The 20,159-nt window shown below is 47.4% G+C and overlaps 1 protein-coding gene and 1 non-coding gene across 3 annotated transcripts in view; both read left to right on the forward strand.

The window, feature by feature from the left end:
- The window catches only part of LOC144933144 (transmembrane protein 132D-like), a 453,645-nt gene that overhangs the window by 406,268 nt on the left and 27,218 nt on the right, over positions 1–20,159 (forward strand). The gene's annotated exons all lie outside the window — the stretch shown is intronic.
- Positions 1,502–1,583, forward strand: TRNAS-GCU (transfer RNA serine (anticodon GCU)). Its single transcript has one exon. It is a non-coding gene; the product is annotated as a tRNA-Ser (tRNA).

Consider the following 20,159-nt stretch of genomic DNA (forward strand, 5'->3'; position numbering starts at 1 on the left):
CTAGCTTCCTCGACACTCCTTAAAATCTGAATTTTGACTTATCTTTCTCAGCAAGGGGAATAATGGTGATGGATAGGTAGGTGCAAACAAAATATATATCAATTACTCTCTGCAGGTAGGCATAAGTAGCTGAGAGAAATTGCTCTCTGCAGGTAGGCATAAGTAGCTAAGAGAAATTGCTCTTGTATGTATGATAAACTTCTTTCACAGCATACGTAACCAACTGCGCTAATCGGAGGTGCAGTGGAAGGACAACAAACTAAACACAAAAAGGATGAGGCATAGCCCTACTGACCATTGAGCTGCCCCTCTAGCTCCATCTTGCCATACAATTCTTCATCCTCCCTCACGAGCGGCCATTTTATATGAGGGTATCTGATATATTTTTAAGGCAGTGAAGGTGGTTGAGCCTTCACCGCGGCCGTTTCATGTAAGCGCGGCTAATGGAAGACCAGCAGGATGGAGGATTCGGTCCTTCTAGGTATCCGTTTCACGTGAGCGAGGCAGATGAAGGCTCAGCCGGCTCGGCACTTCTGCCTGGCTGCACATTTGTGCAATTCCAGTGTCCTCTCTCCCCCCCCTTAATTCAGGTGATGGGGAGCGGAACATGAGTGTCTTCTCTGAGGCTGTGGGAATTTTGATAACAGTGGAGAATTCTAACACTGTGCGTGTGCTGAAACTGATAGGAAAACACAGCAAGTAAATAAGGCAGTCAATCATGACATCTGAGGATGTTGCTTCCACTACTTTTAGGAACTTCTATATAAATATTTTTGGGTTTGACTTAATCTTTCTAATCCTAAACATGTTCTGGTGTGACTTAGGCAAGTTGCAGTTTGTATACACAGGTTGTGTAGGTACACTATGGGAACCTCATTTGCCAGTAAAAATATGATAATTGGTTTTTTACCCTTCTATCTGGCAACAAAACTGACACCTTTTTACAAGGAGTCATGTTTGCATAGACCGCAATACCTGCAGTCATAATACAAACAAAAGACATAACTCTGATAATGTGCACTGTCCTTGAAGTTGATTGGTCCACACCCGAGACAGATTTCCTTAGAGCCTAGTCTCACATGGGTTGGACCAGATGACGCCAAAAGGCGCACAACTCAAAGACAATGCACCATCAGAGTATGAGAGCTCGGGGCAAGCATCTACACTATGGGAACCTCATTTGCCAGTAAAAATATGATAATTGGTTTTTAAATCCTTTATATTAAGTTCACGTGCTTGCTTGCTTGCGCGCTTACGACCGTGCAAATCTTTCGGTCGTTTTTTAACCCACTTCCCGTGATCCAATCGAGCTGACATTTTCCACACAGACTCGTTGTGCGTGACAATTTATTTTCGTGAAAATTTTTTTCCTAAATTTTACACTTTTTAGGAAAAAATAATGGTATGACTGTGTGTGTGTGGGGGGGTCTGTTTGTATATATGTGCGTGCAAGTCTTCATCCTGGTTCTGGTTGTATGTGCTTGCGTGTTCGAGTGTGTGAGACGAGGTGGCCGAGTGGTTAAGGCGATGGACTGCTAATCCATTGTGCTCTGCACGCGTGGGTTCGAATCCCACCTTCGTCGCGATTTTTTTTTTAATCCTTTATATTAAGTTCACTTGCTTGCTTGCTTGCGCGCTTACGACCGTGCAAATCTTTCGGTCGTTTTTTTACCCACTTCCCGTGATCCAATCGAGCTGACATTTTGCACACAGACTCGTTGTGCGTGACAATTAATTTTCGTGACAAAACATTTTCCAAAATTTTACACTTTTAGGAAAAAAAATGCATATGTAATTACCAATTGCCTAATGGTGGCAGGCAATCATCTGACCCATAGGTGGCAGCCATCTCAAGCCAGAGGACGAGAGGACTCTAGCCGCCACGCATATTAAGGATTTATAGTGAAAAACTTTGTTTTTACGGGTTAATTTTTTTACCCTTCTATCTGTCAACAAAACTGACACCTTTTTACAAGGAGTCATGTTTGCATCGACCGCAATACCTGCAGTCATAATACAAACCAAAGACATAACTCTGATAATGTGCACTGTCCTTGAAGTTGATTGGTCCACACCCGAGACAGCTTTCCTTAGAGCCTAGTCTCACATGGGTTGGACCAGATGACGCCAAAAGGTTTTGTTGCCAGATAGAAGGGTAAAAAACCAATTATCATATTTTTACTGGCAAATGAGGTTCCCATAGTGTAGATGCTTGCCCCGAGCTCTCATACTCTGATGGTGCATTGTCTTTGAGTTGTGCGCCTTTTGGTGTCATCTGGTCCAACCCATGTGAGACTAGGCTCTAAGGAAAGCTGTCTCGGGTGTGGACCAATCAACTTCAAGGACAGTGCACATTATCAGAGTTATGTCTTTGGTTTGTATTATGACTGCAGGTATTGCGGTCGATGCAAACATGACTCCTTGTAAAAAGGTGTCAGTTTTGTTGCCAGATAGAAGGGTAAAAAACCAATTATCATATTTTTACTGGCAAATCAGGTTCCCATAGTGTAGATGCTTGCCCCGAGCTCTCATACTCTGATGGTGCATTGTCTTTGAGTTGTGTGCCTTTTGGCGTAATCTGGTCCAACCCATGTGAGACTAGGCTCTAAGGAAAGCTGTCTCGGATGTGGACCAATCAACTTCAAGGACAGTGCACATTATCAGAGTTATGTCTTTTGTTTGTATTATGACTGCAGGTATTGCGGTCTATGCCAACATGACTCCTTGTAAAAAGGTGTCAGTTTTGTTGCCAGATAGAAGGGTAAAAAAACAATTATCATATTTTTACTGGCAAATGAGGTTCCCATAGTATAGATGCTTGCCCCGAGCTCTCATACTCTGATGGTGCATTGTCTTTGAGTTGTGCGCCATTTGGCGTCATCTGGTCCAACCCATGTGAGACTAGTCTCTAAGGAAAGCTGTCTCGGGTGTGGACCAATCAACTTCAAGGACAGTGCACATGTTCAGAGTTATGTCTTTTGTTTGTATTATGACTGCAGGTATTGCGGTCTATGCAAACATGACTCCTTGTAAAAAGGTGTCAGTTTTGTTGCCAGATAGAAGGGTAAAAAACCAATTATCATATTTTTACTGGCAAATGAGGTTCCCATAGTATAGATGCTTGCCCCGAGCTCTCATACTCTGATGGTGCATTGTCTTTGAGTTGTGCGCCTTTTGGCGTCATCTGGTCCAACCCATGTGAGACTAGGCTCTAAGGAAAGCTGTCTCGGGTGTGGACCAATCAACTTCAAGGACAGTGCACATTATCAGAGTTATGTCTTTTGTTTGTATTATGACTGCAGGTATTGCGGTCTATGCAAACATGACTCCTTGTAAAAAGGTGTCAGTTTTGTTGCCAGATAGAAGGGTAAAAAAACAATTATTAGGTTGTGTAGGCTTTTGTTTTATTGTCTTAAAACTGAGTATTAAGAATAGTTGTATAATTTGGGACATGCAACATATTTTTGGATATAGTTGGATTCAGTGAGGTAGGAGAAAATGTGACAATTCCATATATATAAGATGGCTGCCTATACTGCCACAGAAGGACAGTTGTCAGTAATTATGTAGTGGGATTCTTAGAGTCTCTCAAAATCAAATACCAAGTTTAATGAATAAAAGCACTGCAGATTGATTTTCTCAGTTATAAAATATATTTGTCCCAAAAACAAACCGTAGAGATGGAGGAGTATGCAAAATGTTGAAAGACATACAAAAAACACAATGGGAGATTTAATTGTTGGTAAAAGGAGTATAGATACGTGTAACTTGTACATTTTGCGTTGTGGAGAGAGAAATTAAAGGACTGCATATACTCGAGTTTGCAGCCAGCAGGGATTGAAGAGCAACTTTTTAAAATGATGGAATATGGAAAATTAGCACAGGAACCCAAATAGAAAAAAAAACTTGCTTATCATGGACACACTCTATATTGCAAGATATGTGTCTGTACGAAGTTAATTCAGTAGATGAAATGCAAAAGGGAGAATGATGTTAAGTTCTGGAAGAAAAAAACCGAAACATTCTACAGTACAAAAATTAAGTTGAGCAGGTTGGGGAATTTCGACTGATTCTTAGTGACAATAAAACCCATAGATATGCATTACGATGAAAGTTATGTCCCCATTATAAATAACTAGAATTGGACAATCGACTGAAAGTGGAGGGCAACATAAAGAAGTAAACAGAGAGGGAGCAAGTTATCTGAAATCACAACAGGATGATGAAAGATAATGGGGGTAAATGAAGGTGCTTATACGAGCATAGTAATGGTTAATGAGGTGATCAGATTACACTGAAAAGTACGTAGGTTTGGCCTGCAGTCAAGAAAGAGATGCGCATGTGGTTGACAACCGTGGAAATTCACACCATAGAAATATAAAATAAACATTTAAATGTCAACGGAATACAAAACCAAACGTCATGCAAAATTACACATGAAAACAAAAATGCCAATAGTGTGAGTGTCTCAGTGTGAACTAGGCAAAGGCACACTTAATGATGCAGAATTATGTACGAGATGAGAATATACAAAATATGTACTGTCTTCAAGAAAAGTAAACCTGAGCTGCTTCCGTCCCTTCTAAAAATAAGTAGCAACACTGGGTGCCAGAAGGTAGGAGAAATGGCAAACTTCACAGCTGTTTCAGCAGATAGACTCAACTATGAATCAGTGCAAATCCAGGGGCACACTTATGTGACCTCAGAACCCAGATGGTGGAATTGAGGCGGATCTAGACACTTCCCATGTTGGGAGGAGGGAGGTTTTGAAATGCTGAGTGAATTAAATAAAAAATATCGATCAGCCCCCATATCCCCCTCTGGATCCACCGCTGAGGAGGAACTTGCATAGTGGGTTCCTCCAATCTCAGGCTCGTGACAAGACTGTGGGAATATTCTAACTCACTATAAATGTGATGAATGAACCGTCCCAGATCCCCAAGCCAGAATATAGGGAAGACACCTCGCCAAGTGCACCGATTTTTTCGGTGCTCACCTGATGAGATAATCGCGTGGTCCCTTGCCTTGTTCATAGCGATGTTTTTAGCAGCCTCTTCACCGAACCCACACCTGGACTCTCACACTCATCCCTTGAATGAGGAAAACCACACGACTGTCAATGTTTCTATTGCATAAGACTCTGGTCCCAAGTACTTATTATCCCTGGCAATTAACCTTAGAGCAGTTACTTTTATTGGTTCAATCCAAGCTGTAATTATCACACTTGACAGTTCACAAGTTGGCAACCTTATTCTTTGTTGGGTGCACACCAAATTCGAATCACAAATGCACTGCAAATGTATGAAGTCACCAATTAAACCTCACCATCACCGCTTTACCAACAGATCCTGGTGCACCACAGGCATAAAGCAAAGCACACCTCTGACACAGAACAGGCATAGACTATTCATTATGATCACAAAGTGACAATAGTACATGCACTTACATACTTACACACAAGCTGGGTATTAGCCGCTGACTGGATAAGTGCTGCATTCTCAGGCCTGTAACACTTTTCAACCGAACAAGCTTGGCACTCTGCAGTTAACCATCACAGTCAAAAGTTGCTCAAGGCTATGACCAAACAAAACCCAGTTGTCAACCAACACTAGTGATCACATACTCAGCTGTACTTCACTTCGCTCACACACCTTTAGCCATCTCAACAAAGGTGATTAATCTTGGCAAACCCACAGAGACTGCCCATCAATTACACTTCAATGATCAGCCACATTCATGACTGACCATTGCTGCCTGACTTTTCAGCCTTCTTTATTATGTCCTTCTAACATATCCTACTGTTCATTTCCATTGGGCATTATCATGATTGTGTTTTCAGCAAATCTGAGATAGTTAATGTTTTTGCCATTAATATTAACGCCTTAATTCTCCAATCCAGTATGCCAAAAAAATCTTCTAATGTTGCGTGAATAACGTGCAAATAAATTTCACCTTGTCTGATTTCCCTGTTAAATTGTATTTTGGTACTATCATTATGTAATCTCAGTGTCATAATTTTGTTTTGTAATTTATTTAAAATTTTTCGGATTTTCTTTTTATTTATGGCTTGGTTTTTCATGAGCTTTGATAGCTGCGTCAATTTCTACTCAGTCGAATGCTTTTTCATAGTTTACAAAGGCCGGACACAGTGGTATTCTGCAGCGTTCCCCCGAGCGACACGAAATCTATTCTATGATAGCTTCGCAAGACAAAAACTGAGCGATTAAATTAAAAAAACGTATGCACGGCCTATATACATCACTCCAACTTGTTCAAGGAACATCAAGTACTACATCCTAAAGATTTAAACGTATTAGTACTAACTCACAATCACTTTCCTAATTATTCTGCACCATAATCCCATGTTCTAGATTTGAAGCTTTCGTGACTGCAAGGATTCATACTCTTAGGTTTTTTCGGTAAAGTCACGTAGGTGTAATAAAGTACTCTTTCACAGTGTCGATCTCCGTTGTCCTTTATTTGGGTTTGTGTAATCTCGCTCCCACTGCGTCCTCGCTCAGGCCCGCTCCTCCTCCGTCGATCCTCCACAGCCACCCTGCTGCTCCGTTCTACAGCCACGCTGCTGCTCCGCCCTGCAGCCACACTGCTGCTCTGCTCTGCAGCCCCACTACTGCTCCGCTCTGCAGCCAGACTTCCACAGCCCGCTAGCCCCCTGCGCCCTGACACCGTTGGCCGACGGCGCCGAGGTCTCCCAACACGTGGCGATCGCACCACCCTCCCCGTACTGCCCAGCGTGGCCTCCTCCCGTTTCACTCCGTCTCAACTCCCCGATCCCCTTCCGGTTCTCTCCCTAAATCCTCTCCCCCACGTGACCCTAACTCCTCCCTCTCCTCACGTGACCCAGACTCCGCCCCCCTCAATCCTTGCTCGCATTACACGACCCCTCCCCCTGATGAAAAACCCAGCCGTCCCCGGCTGCAACAGAATAAAATAATGCGAGCAACTTTTTAACCATCGGGCATCACCGGACAACGGAGATTATAACAAGACGATAACAAGAACAACAATAACAAGAACAACAATAACAAGAACAACAATCAACGACGCCCCCCCCCCACAGACCGAGAACGCGACAGGGTTTTAAGAGCGACGGGACTAGAACCACCCGCCGCTGTTGGAGGCCCGTCAACGCCAAGGACCCGTTCCCCAGAGAGACCCGAGTCCGGGGCCTCTTGCAACCGTGTCTGTGATGGGATTGGAAGGGCAGCGGGGTCAAGTGTCCCCGTCGCCGTGGTAGGCCCACCCAGAGCAGGATTCGCTGCATCCGCCTGTGTCACGGCCGGTTCGTCTGTAGAAGGCACGACAGGCGCGCTTGCAGGGTCAACAGGCAACGGCAGAGGTGCGTCGGATTCAACAGACACCAGCAAGGCTTCAGGAGATGCCACATCCGTCAGCGTTGCCACGTAGGGCTTCAACCGGGACGTATGGACGTACCAGCGCCGCGATCCGAACCGAACACGCGCGGACTGCGGTTTAGGAACCTCAATAAGCTTAACCGGCCCCTGCCACGGTTTGTGCAGCTTAGGGGAGGTCCCCGCCCGCACCTGCGGGCAGTGCAGCCAGGCCATGTCCCCCACTCGCCAGGGGCATTTACCATTCGAGCGCCGGGAGCAACGTTTGTTCCGTGCCTGGGTCTTGGCAGTAGCCAATCGAGCCCCCTCCCGTGCCTCGGTGACGCATCGAACAGTGTCTTGAATGTATTCGGGGAGAGGCCCCCGTACCCAGCTGTACGTCCACCGGCGGCACATTCTCGCGGCCGTACATTAGAAAAATGGAGAATACCCTGTGGATGCATGAGGCGTCATCCGATACGCGGAGAGTACCCCAGGGATATGCAAATCCCAATCAGCTTGTTTCTCATTAACCGTGTGACATAGCATGGCCAACAGCGTCCGATTAAGCCGTTCCACCATGCCATCCATCTGCGGGTGGTAGGGAGACGTACGAACCTTCTTGGTTCCCAGAGCAGCGCACACTTCCGCCAATAATTTAGAAGAAAAATTTCGCCCCTGATCCGTGAGCAGCCTTTCCGGCGCCCCTTTGTCCATTACATATCCAAACAGGAAGGCGTCCGTGATAGACGCCGCTGACTGGTTGGGTAAGGGCCAAGCCATCGGCCAGCTGGAAAGATATTCCACCCCGACCAGCAAAAATGTATTGCCCCTAGCAGATGGCGGGAAGGATCCCAAAATATCCAACGCCACCAACTCGTTAATCCGAGACACCTGTATAGACTGCACCGGCGGCACATATGGGTTTTTAGGTGGCTTCCGCCAGGCACACTCGGGACACGCCCGAATGTGTCCGACGACATCCGTCGTCATGCCGTGCCAGAAGTAGTCTCGCTGCAACGTCAACAACGTTTTCTGCACCCCGAGATGTAATAGAGTGTCCCAGTGCAGAGTCCGAATCAAGTCATACCGTAATGACGACGGTACTACCAGACGCCAGCGATCGTGCAACCCCTCCCTCCACATCAGCAACCCATCCCGGAGAGCGGCCCCTGGCGTTCCACCGGACAGCAGTCCCCCCGCTCCCTTCGCAGCCCAACTCCGTAAAGCCCCCAACGAGTCATCAAGCAATTGCTCGCGAATCCATACTGAGCGCGGCAGGTTCAGAACCCAATCGGCCGGTCCTGGGCACACTGGAGCCTCAGGCACCTCGACAGCTGACACAACAGGCCGAGGGGGTTGCTGAACCGGCGTACACCTATTCGTACCCGACGCGCAAGCGCAAGAGGACCCCTACGGTAATCTGGAGAGCGCGTTCGTGTGACGCGACCCCTTCCGATATTGAATTTCGAAGGAAAATTCCTGCAGGGTTTCCAACCATCGTGCCAGTTGGCCAGATGGTTGGTCAACTCTCAGGGCATATTGCAGAGCCGCATGGTCCGTGCGCACAATAAACGAACGGCCGTATAGATACGGCCGATATTGGCGGAGAAAATAGACAATAGCCAATAGTTCGTGGCGAGTAACGCAGTAGCGGGTTTCTGCCGGGGACAGCACGCGACTACCGTAGGCTACCATGCGTTCCACGCTGCCCTTGGACTGTGACAGAACGGCCCCGATCCCGGTGTCACTAGCGTCCGTATCCAGAACAAAAGGGCGATCAAAATCCGGATAGTCCAATGTCGGCGCCGTCGCCAAACGATCGCGTAGGCCCTCAAACGCCGTTTCCCCGTAAGGAGGTGCAAGGGCCTAGCGATCATAGCAAAGTTTGGAACGAACCTGCGATAATATAAGGCGAACCCAAGGAAGCGACGTACGTCCCCAACTGAGGCCGGGGTTGGCCAGTTGCGAACGCATGCCGTCTTCTCTGGGTCCGTGGCCACCCCGTCCGCACTGACTATGTGTCCCAAATAACGCATGGATCGTTGCAGTAGGTGACACTTTTTGGGTTTAAATTTCAGATTGGCGGAGCGCATCCTAGCAAACACCGTTTCCAATCTCTGTAGATGTTCGTCAAATGTGCGGCTAAAGACGATGACATCGTCTAAATATATCAAACATGTCTCCCACTGCAGACCCGTTAACACCAGCTCCATCAACCGCTGAAAAGTGGTGGGGGCAGCATTCAAGCCCATCGGAAGACAATTAAACTGAAATAAGCCCTGCGGCATACGGAAAGCCGTCTTTTTCCTCGAGGACTCATCCAGGGGAAGCTGCCAGAATCCCGAGGAGAGATCAAGCGTTGAAAAAAATTTCGCCCCGGACAAGGCATCGAGGGAATCATCCATACGCGGCAGGGGTACGCGTCTGCCACGGACACTTTGTTTAATTTGCGAAAATCGACGCAAAATCGCAGTTTCCCATCCTTTTTCTTCACAAGGACTACCGGCGCGCCCCATGGACTGTTAGACGGGGATATTATGTCAGCAGCGAGCATGTCCTCCACTGCGCCGCGAACATGATCCCGCTCCATCGGGCTCAACCGATGCGAGTTCAACCGAATCGGAGCGGCGTCCCCCGTATCAATGTGCTTAGCAACAGGGCGCGAAGCGCGGACCGTTGTTCCCCGGTCAGGGATGAGTTCTCCCCGCACAACTCGGCAACTCATCAATCATCCTGCCCCATGGGGCCCGAAACCCCCCCTACCATGTCCCGGCAGCCCCGGTCGTCATGGGCCATGAACGCAGTCGTGGCGTGAGCCAAAACCGTTCCGGCCGGTACGCTAACATTCTCTGCACTTCCATTCAGCACTTGTAAAAACGGAATGCCCCAACTAGCGCCGACCCGCCCGTTATAGCCGTGGACAGTGATAACAAAACCCCCGCCGCTCCCTCAACGCCAGGCACTGGTTTCCAATATCTCAACGGAATAAGCATCTGCGAACCAGGTGGAATATCAACAGATACCTCGGACAGCGCCTGCACCTGGCAGACAGGGGCAGACTGGCCCCAGGGCGACGGCAAGAACGAAATTTTCTGACCCCCCGGCAATTCAATGCAATTTTGATTAACCCTTATTTGAATGGGCATTTTTGCCAGGAAATCGGTCCCCAACAAACAGGGCACCGCGAGGGACCTGGAAATCAAAACGGTCCCTGAAGCCGACACCCCCCCAATCGATATGTTGGCGGCCACCTGGCCCACAATGCCCATACTTCCCCCGTTCGCCGCTATGCAAGAGTCATAAACCGGTCGCACTCTCCCCGGCGGAATGCCGAAGAGATGGAAAATGACGTCTGAGATAATGGTCGCGGATGCACCGGAGTCCACCAAAATACGCACCTCGACCCCCTGAATAGAACCAGGCACAGTGGACGACCCAGTAGCCGCCGCAACCACCCTCCGTGCCAATCTCCGCCACTGCGTCAGCGAGCGACACGGGTCAATCGGCGGCCCCCCGTTGTTAATGACACACGGACCGCGAGGCGATGCATGAGGTGACAGGCCTTGCCGGGTGTCTGATGCGCACCGACTTGCCTGTCCTGGATGGTCCTTTCGCGTCACGTCTGTGGCCGAGGCCTCCTGCTGGGGCGGCCCCGGGATGCGAGCCCAACAATCCTGGCGAAGTGGCCCTTATGGCCGCAGCGGAAACACACCACGTCGTTTCGGCGCGCGGCACCCCCTCTGTCCCGACGCTCCGCGTCGGCGGTCCGGACCCCTGCCCCGCTCCCCCTCGAGCAGGCCACTGGGCAGAGGCGGCCGTCAACTCCTGCGGACCCTTGTCGTCAGGAACGTAGACCGCCTTCTTAGGATCCCACCCTGTAGCACCGCCTTCGACGATGGGGCCCCCCGTCCAAGCTGACACCTGTTTCCACCGTCGAAGGTTAAATTGGGCATCTAAGCACTTAGCTGCAGCACGGGACGTCAACTTATCATGGCCGCACACCGGCATGGTGATCCCCAAGTCTCTAGATAATTCCAGCATCTTGCCCAATACGAGGGGTTCCAACAAATCAGGCTCTGTCTCAGGATATGCGGCCATAGCCAGTTCCAGAACGGCGCCTCGGAATGCCACCGGCGATTCTTCAGGCGCCCGTTGCCGCTGTACGAATCTACGATGAGCATCGTCCGGAGGCTCATACGCGTCCGCCATTTCCTCAAAGACCCCCTGTAGCATCCTCTTCTTTTCGGCCTTGATGGAGCGGAAGAACCTGAGGGACTCGTCATCGAGAAGTGTTGGTAGGACTTCCAGGGCCTCCGCGTCCGTCCATTTGGCGGATCGTACAGCCCCTTGAAAACGGCAGGCGAACGCGCTCCAATCGCCGCCGATGGAGAACTCTTTAACAGTTGTCAAATGATGGCTGCGGGTCCTTGCTCCGCCGTCCTCCGTCGATGGTGACTCGTGCGGCAGCGACAAGATGGCGTCACTCCGCAACGTGTTCAAGATGGCGCTCCCCGCGGTGGAGGGCGTAAGATGGCGGCTTCCCGCCGTTCCTCCTCGGCCCCGCCCAAGATGGCGGCTTTGTGCCGCGTGGTGGAGAGGGCTGACGGCGTCGGCAAGGCCCCGGCCCGCTGTTCCCCGCTGGGCCTCCCCGAAGTCGTCGCCGGCGTCACGAGGTCGCACAACTGCATCAACACCGCCTTAAGTGCCTCCAGTTGGGCCGCCACCTGTCGCCATCCTTCATCAGTGTCCACTTGTGCGGATGGACCCACCAAAGCGGCAACGTCCTGCACCCCCGGACCGTCGCTCGTCCCAGCGTCGCTTCCCCCCTCCATCGTCGGTAGCGCCACCGCTGGAGGGAGGTCGTCTTCAGAAGATGCTGCAGAAGATGGTGCAGGGACATTCTTTCTTCTGAGCTGTTTTGACATGCCGTTTCACTTCTGACACCAGTGTAATAAAGGACTCTTTCACAGTGTCGATCTCCGTTGTCCTTCATTTGGGTTCGTGTAATCTCTCTCCCACGGCGTCCTCGCTCAGGCCCGCTCCTCCTCCGTCGATCCTCCACAGCCACCCTGCTGCTCCGTTCTGCAGCCACACTGCTGCTCCGCCCTGCAGCCACACTGCTGCTCCGCTCTGCAGCCCCACTACTGCTCCGCTCTGCAGCCAGCCTTCCACAGCCCGCTAGCCCCCTGCGCCCTGACACCGTTGGCCGACGGCGCCGAGGTCTCCCAACACGTGGCGATCCCGCCACCCTCCTTGTACTGCCCAGCGTGGCCTCCTCCCGTTTCACTCCGTCTCAACTCCCCGATCCCCTTCCGGTTCTCTCCCTAAATCCTCTCCCCCACGTGACCCTAACTCCTCCCTCTCCTCACGTGACCCAGACTCCGCCCCCCTCAATCCTTGCTCGCATTACATAGGTAAAAAAATAATACAGCAAATTTAGCTGTGACGGTCCCAACTGAAGACGGAGACTTGTGTTGCCTCCAAAACGTCGTGATTTAATTTAGTTATTTTTCATTTATTATTATTTTATTTTATTATTATTATTATTTTACCTACGTGACTTTACCGAAAAAACCTAAGAGTTTAATCCCATGTCCCTGAAGCTCTCTTGAAACCCGCTTATGTATCCTGTTGAATTCTCTAAGGCTATGATTTGAAAATGTACAAAAGCATTGACTCCTTGTCCTGAAATAGGGGCAGTTTGCAACACTTATTTAGAATTCCCCACTTCAGGCCCACATGCTGCAGCTCTCACTGGCAATTTGTTCGACCATGCCAGCAAATCTCCGGGCACGATTCATATTGGTCAATAACTCTTTCTACACAATCTTACAGCTCGCATTATATGCTCAGATACTTATATGAACCTTAGGGCAGTACCCCGTGGTACCATAGTACCCCAGCTCTTGCATAATGTCCGTGATGCAGTCATTTTTAGTCTGTTGATGGTCGGTGATGTGGCAATCGACTCATCTCGACGAGCTGTACACGATGCACTATGGTGCATACGAGCGTTCTGGGTTTCAGCGCAATCGTCCTCGCTGCGTTTCGACATCGCGGAGTAGCACTGATTTCGGATTGATTGGTACCCCAGTCGCGGAGTTAAGTAAACCCCTGGAAAGAATAGTGTCCCAGAAAAAATAAATTTAATTGCCTCGGCCATTTTGTATTATTTGTACTCCGGGGTACCGCCATAAGGATCATATAGCGTGTCAAACCCATGTGCGTTAACATCCTTTTCACGTCCAATACACTGTTACGAATTCGCTTCGGAACTTACCAACAGGGTCCTGCCAAAACCACTTTTACATATTCACAACCCTTTAAGAAAACCCTCGTTTATTTCCCTGTACTGCACATCACTATTCACGACAGGAAGTAAGAGTTATGTGTATGAATATACCCGGTACAGGGAAGGATGTCCTTTGACCGACTTTCATTGTATGTTTTTCTATACGTTGAAAGCGGACATCTCAGAAAGTCACCCATAATGTGTACACAATGTATAAAGCACGTGACTGCACGCCGTTGGCTGAACCCTTCAGCCAATTCAAGTCATCTGTTGACAGTCCGAGTTGAGGGCCCATGATCGTACTTGTGGGCAAGCTGTCAGACACATCCAGAATATGCCAGCCAAGCAATCGGACACATGCACAATGTGGAGCTTTCCTGTTTCCGGCTGTGAAAGCCTTCACTGGAAAAGATTTACAACTCCGCTGGAAGACAACGAGCGGTAAACAAACAGTACGAATGAGATTCAAGTATAATCTTGATTTAAAGCTATCTGATGACGATACTTGTGTTGAGCATTTTTACTTTACTCAACCGCTTAGGCCTTAGTACTTTCTGTGCTAGACAGCATATTGAGCAACACAGATGGATAACGTTGTCCCATAATATTCCAGTGAGCTTTCATTCTTCGTTCATCGTCTGCAGTGATAATGTGATCAGAGTACACTCCAGTAATAATGACAGCAATCATAGCTACATAAGCTTCACATGTGTTCACCCTGTCTACATTGTATTGCACCGCGTTCAAGTGCACATGCTTTTGTTATTAACTGATTCATTGGATACATTCTAGATTTGAAGCTTTCGTGACTGCAATGATTCATATTCTCAGGTTTTTTCGGTAAAGTCACGTAGGTAAAAACATTAAAATTAATGAAAGTAAAATAAAACAAAACAAAAATAAAATTCACGACGTTTCGGAGGCAACACAAGTCTCCGTCATCAGGTGGGACCGTCACAGCCGAATTAGCTGCATCAAGTGAAGCAATGATTCAAGATGTAATCCCTTATAAGCAAGTTGAAGGGAGGTGGAGAGGGGGGGGGGAGCTTATCAGGCTGTGGTAGCCAATGAATGGAAACGTATCGGGAGGGAGGAGGAGCGGTGATCAAAGACTGCACGCAGTGCTCAACACAATGAATGGAGACGTGTCGGGACGGAGGGCGAGCGGCGATCAAAGACTGCACGCAGTGCTCAACACAATGAATGGAGACGCGCCGGGACGGAGGGCGAGCGGTGATCAAAGACATCACGTAGTGCTCAACACAATGAATGGAAACGTGGCGAGCGGTGATCAAAGAACAATGAAGAGATTACTGTTAAACACTGTGGATGTTAACACTCGGTGAAGTAAATTAAAATAGTGCCTGTCAGATAAGATGGTCCAAAAAGTGTAATTAAGTCTTTTTTGCGTGGTTAATAACATCTTTCCAGTGATTACTGAGTTTGTACCCATCATCACGGTTGAAATTATGTCTGTGTTTGTATATTTGTATGGCTTCGTGTACAAACCTTTGATGGTAGCCCGGAGGTTTGCAGAGAACCTTGGTCTCGGAAAAGACAATTTCATGAGAGCCCGCCGAGTTGTAGCAATGATCGGCAACGGCCGAAGAATCAGTTCTGCCGTGTTTCAGATCTGACTTGTGCTCGCGGACACGATCAGCAACATGACGTTTTGTTTCTCCAATGTAGCAATCACCACAAATGCAACTCAATTTGTAGACTCCAGGATACTGTAAGTCAGGAACGACATCCTTCACAGATGGAATCAGATCACGGATTTTATGCACTGTACTGAATCGGACTTGGATCTTATGTTTGTTTAGAATTTTGGAGATCTTTTTGGTCACGCCTGCTATGTATGGTAACGTGATAGTTTTGGTCGGAGTTTCATGTGGTTGTTTCTGTGTGGTGGGAGAGACAGCTTGGCGGATAGTGCGGTCAGAGTATCCGTTCATCCTGAGGGCCCGATGTACATGTCTTAATTCATCAGTCAGGTGGTGTTGGTCAGAAATGCCATGGGCTCTGTGGTATAGCGTTTTGATGAGAGAATTCTTTTGAGATGGGTGGTGGTGGGAATCCGGTTTCAAGTAGGAATTTGTGTGGGTGGCTTTCCTGTAGACAGAATGTCCCAAGGATCCGTCAAGCCTCCTCTTAAACAGAATATCCAAGAATGGTAGTTTACCGTCTTTCTCCACTTCCATGGTGAATCTGATAGATGGGTGTCTAGAATTGATGTGGTCCAAGAAGTGGTTCAATTCTGGGAGGCCATGTGGCCAGATGACGAAAGTGTCATCCACATATCTCTTCCACAGGGAAGGACGCAGGGTGGATGTCTGGATGGCGTCTGATTCAAACTTTTCCATGAACATGTTGGCTATAACTGGTGACAAGGGGGAGCCCATAGGGGTACCCTCATTCTGTTTGTAGAAGGTGCCATTCCAGGTAAAATAGGTGTTGGTGAGGCAATGCCTAACCAGCGCAGGTACATCAGAATTCAATCCATGTTGGACTAAGTCCTCAATTATTGTTAGGGTGTCCGGTACTGGGACTTTGATAAACAAAGATACTACAACAAAGCTGACGAGGATGTCATCAGGAGATAGTACCATGTCCTTAACCATAGAGACTAATTGGGTTGAGTTGAGTACTGCCGAAGAGGTCTTGCCTGTGAAGGGGAGCAGAGTATCTGATAGAAAACGGGCTAGTTTGTACGTCGGAGAGTTTATCGTCGACACGATGGGTCGTAGCGGGGTGCCTTCTTTATGGATTTTGGGAAGACCATAGAGTCTGGGAGGTCTTGCCGCCGATGGGTTTAGAGAGGGACGTTTGCTTGGTTCGATTAGGGAAGTCGAACTCGTGATGATACTGTTGGTTTTTGTCGTTAGGCTTTTAGTGGGATCGTTTTTAATTTTGGAGTAACTCCCATCATTAAGCAGGTCCAGGATTTTGTTGTTGTATGAATCTTTATCCATGATGACCGTGGCATTGCCCTTGTCTGCCGAGAGGATGACTATATCATCTCTCTTTTTTAAATTCGCGAGTTCAGAGCGTTCGATTTTGCTGATGTTACTAGTGGGTTTCTTAGCATTCTTAAGAATAGTAGCTATTTCAGCTCTTGCTACATCCGCATGGATGTGTCCTATGCCTCTGAGGGCTACATCAATCTGAGAAATCATATCCTCTACTGGTATATATTTAGGGGTGACGGCGAAATTTAGTCCTTTGGCCAGTACCGTTTTTAGATTGTATCATCACGAGTTCGACTTCCCTAATCGAACCAAGCAAACGTCCCTCTCTAAACCCATCGGCGGCAAGACCTCCCAGACTCTATGGTCTTCCCAAAATCCATAAAGAAGGCACCCCGCTACGACCCATCGTGTCGACGATAAACTCTCCGACGTACAAACTAGCCCGTTTTCTATCAGATACTCTGCTCCCCTTCACAGGCAAGACCTCTTCGGCAGTACTCAACTCAACCCAATTAGTCTCTATGGTTAAGGACATGGTACTATCTCCTGATGACATCCTCGTCAGCTTTGATGTAGTATCTTTGTTTATCAAAGTCCCAGTACCGGACACCCTAACAATAATTGAGGACTTAGTCCAACATGGATTGAATTCTGATGTACCTGCGCTGGTTAGGCATTGCCTCACCAACACCTATTTTACCTGGAATGGCACCTTCTACAAACAGAATGAGGGTACCCCTATGGGCTCCCCCTTGTCACCAGTTATAGCCAACATGTTCATGGAAAAGTTTGAATCAGACGCCATCCAGACATCCACCCTGCGTCCTTCCCTGTGGAAGAGATATGTGGATGACACTTTCGTCATCTGGCCACATGGCCTCCCAGAATTGAACCACTTCTTGGACCACATCAATTCTAGACACCCATCTATCAGATTCACCATGGAAGTGGAGAAAGACGGTAAACTACCATTCTTGGATATTCTGTTTAAGAGGAGGCTTGACGGATCCTTGGGACATTCTGTCTACAGGAAAGCCACCCACACAAATTCCTACTTGAAACCGGATTCCCACCACCACCCATCTCAAAAGAATTCTCTCATCAAAACGCTATACCACAGAGCCCATGGCATTTCTGACCAACACCACCTGACTGATGAATTAAGACATGTACATCGGGCCCTCAGGATGAACGGATACTCTGACCGCACTATCCGCCAAGCTGTCTCTCCCACCACACAGAAACAACCACATGAAACTCCGACCAAAACTATCACGTTACCATACATAGCAGGCGTGACCAAAAAGATCTCTAAAATTCTAAACAAACATAAGATCCAAGTCCGATTCAGTACAGTGCATAAAATCCGTGATCTGATTCCATCTGTGAAGGATGTCGTTCCTGACTTACAGTATCCTGGAGTCTACAAATTGAGTTGCATTTGTGGTGATTGCTACATTGGAGAAACAAAACGTCATGTTGCTGATCGTGTCCGCGAGCACAAGTCAGATCTGAAACACGGCAGAACTGATTCTTCGGCCGTTGCCGATCATTGCTACAACTCGGCGGGCTCTCATGAAATTGTCTTTTCCGAGACCAAGGTTCTCTGCAAACCTCCGGGCTACCATCAAAGGTTTGTACACGAAGCCATACAAATATACAAACACAGACATAATTTCAACCGTGATGATGGGTACAAACTCAGTAATCACTGGAAAGATGTTATTAACCACGCAAAAAAGACTTAATTACACTTTTTGGACCATCTTATCTGACAGGCACTATTTTAATTTACTTCACCGAGTGTTAACATCCACAGTGTTTAACAGTAATCTCTTCATTGTTCTTTGATCACCGCTCGCCACGTTTCCATTCATTGTGTTGAGCACTACGTGATGTCTTTGATCACCGCTCGCCCTCCGTCCGGGCGCGTCTCCATTCATTGTGTTGAGCACTGCGTGCAGTCTTTGATCACCGCTCCTCCTCCCTCCCGATACGTTTCCATTCATTGGCTACCACAGCATGATAAGCTCCCCCCCCCCTCTCCACCTCCCTTCAACTTGCTTATAAGGGATTACATCTTGAATCATTGCTTCACTTGATGCAGCTAATTCGGCTGTGACGGTCCCACCTGATGACGGAGACTTGTGTTGCCTCCGAAACGTCGTGAATTTGATTTTTGTTTTGTTTTATTTTACTTTCATTAATTTTAATGTTTTTACCTACGTGACTTTACCGAAAAAACCTGAGAATATGAATCATTGAATACATTTACATATATTGCTGTATTAATTTATTAATGGTCACTACCGTACAGTGGCGGCTCCTGCAAAATCTCTCAGGGGGGGCAAATGTCTGGATGATTGATAAGGATAAGGTCCACCCATGCAATGGATAAATTAACAGCTTAAGCATATAAAGGCAACTTCACTTCTTTAATATTAATGAAAAATAAAGTGACTCTTACAATACATCTTGTTTGTTTCTATACTCACTATTAAAACAAACCACTCAAGTTTATTTTATTAAAGATTCCACTAGGTGGTGACAAATTATATTGTTGGATGAAATGTGCTTACGTATGATGACGTAAGCACGTATGATGACGTAAGCACGTTAGGGCGAGCCCTCCCGGAAGCCATAGAGAATGCATTTCAGCGCCCCCGTTCGAAAAAAATAATCTTTGAATGTAAGTCTATGGGACCACTCGGGGCGATTCTCAGCTGGAGGGAAATCGCCCAAAAAGAGGCGGTACTCCACAGAACGTAGCATGACGCTGATTGGACTATATCCAGAGGCACAGTGACGGCTAGCGTGACTCTGTGGTTGAATAACATTGGTGGTGCGTCGCCCAATCGCCCTAATGAAGAAACCGCTACCGTATATTTTTTACTATAGACCTTTTTAAATGTTTTCTCTAGATGAACTACATTTGTTTTGATTTTATCTGGTGTTAAAGATCCCTCACAGCTTCAATTTCATCAAAAAAATGTGGGCTTGGGGCTTCTGGTTGCAGAGGAAACGGCGATAGGTATATATATCTCCACGAGACCAATATTTGTAACTTCCCCTAGGGTAGAAACAAGATTATATTTTCATTGCAGTCATCCTACATTAATGATTCTCCCAGCTGGATGACAGGATGTAAATGTACTTTTTTGTATAATTTTCTGTCTCAAGAAAATGTATTTCTTTTGTAATGTAACTATGAAGGTAAATATGGAAAAGAATATTCGAACAAAATATATTTTTAGGGAGCCAATAGGCCACTTATTCCTCCACCTGGCAAATGTCCCTGCATGCGACGACCCTTCATATATAAAAAAAAATTAAACTGCAAGATTCAGAAACAAATTATGACAAAACTTACAACATAGCTTATCATTGTCACTGCTTGGAATCTGGAGAAGTTTGGAATAAGATTGGCAACTGAAATAGTTTGAAAAATATATATTTTGAATGTTAACATTAAACCGCTTACTAATATAATGAATACATGTGCCTTGGAACCTTGCTCGTGGAATTAAGCTTCCGCACGCGCAC

Source organism: Lampetra fluviatilis, chromosome 6 (genome assembly GCF_964198595.1).
Source record: "Lampetra fluviatilis chromosome 6, kcLamFluv1.1, whole genome shotgun sequence".
Classification (NCBI taxonomy): Eukaryota; Metazoa; Chordata; class Hyperoartia; order Petromyzontiformes; family Petromyzontidae; genus Lampetra; species Lampetra fluviatilis.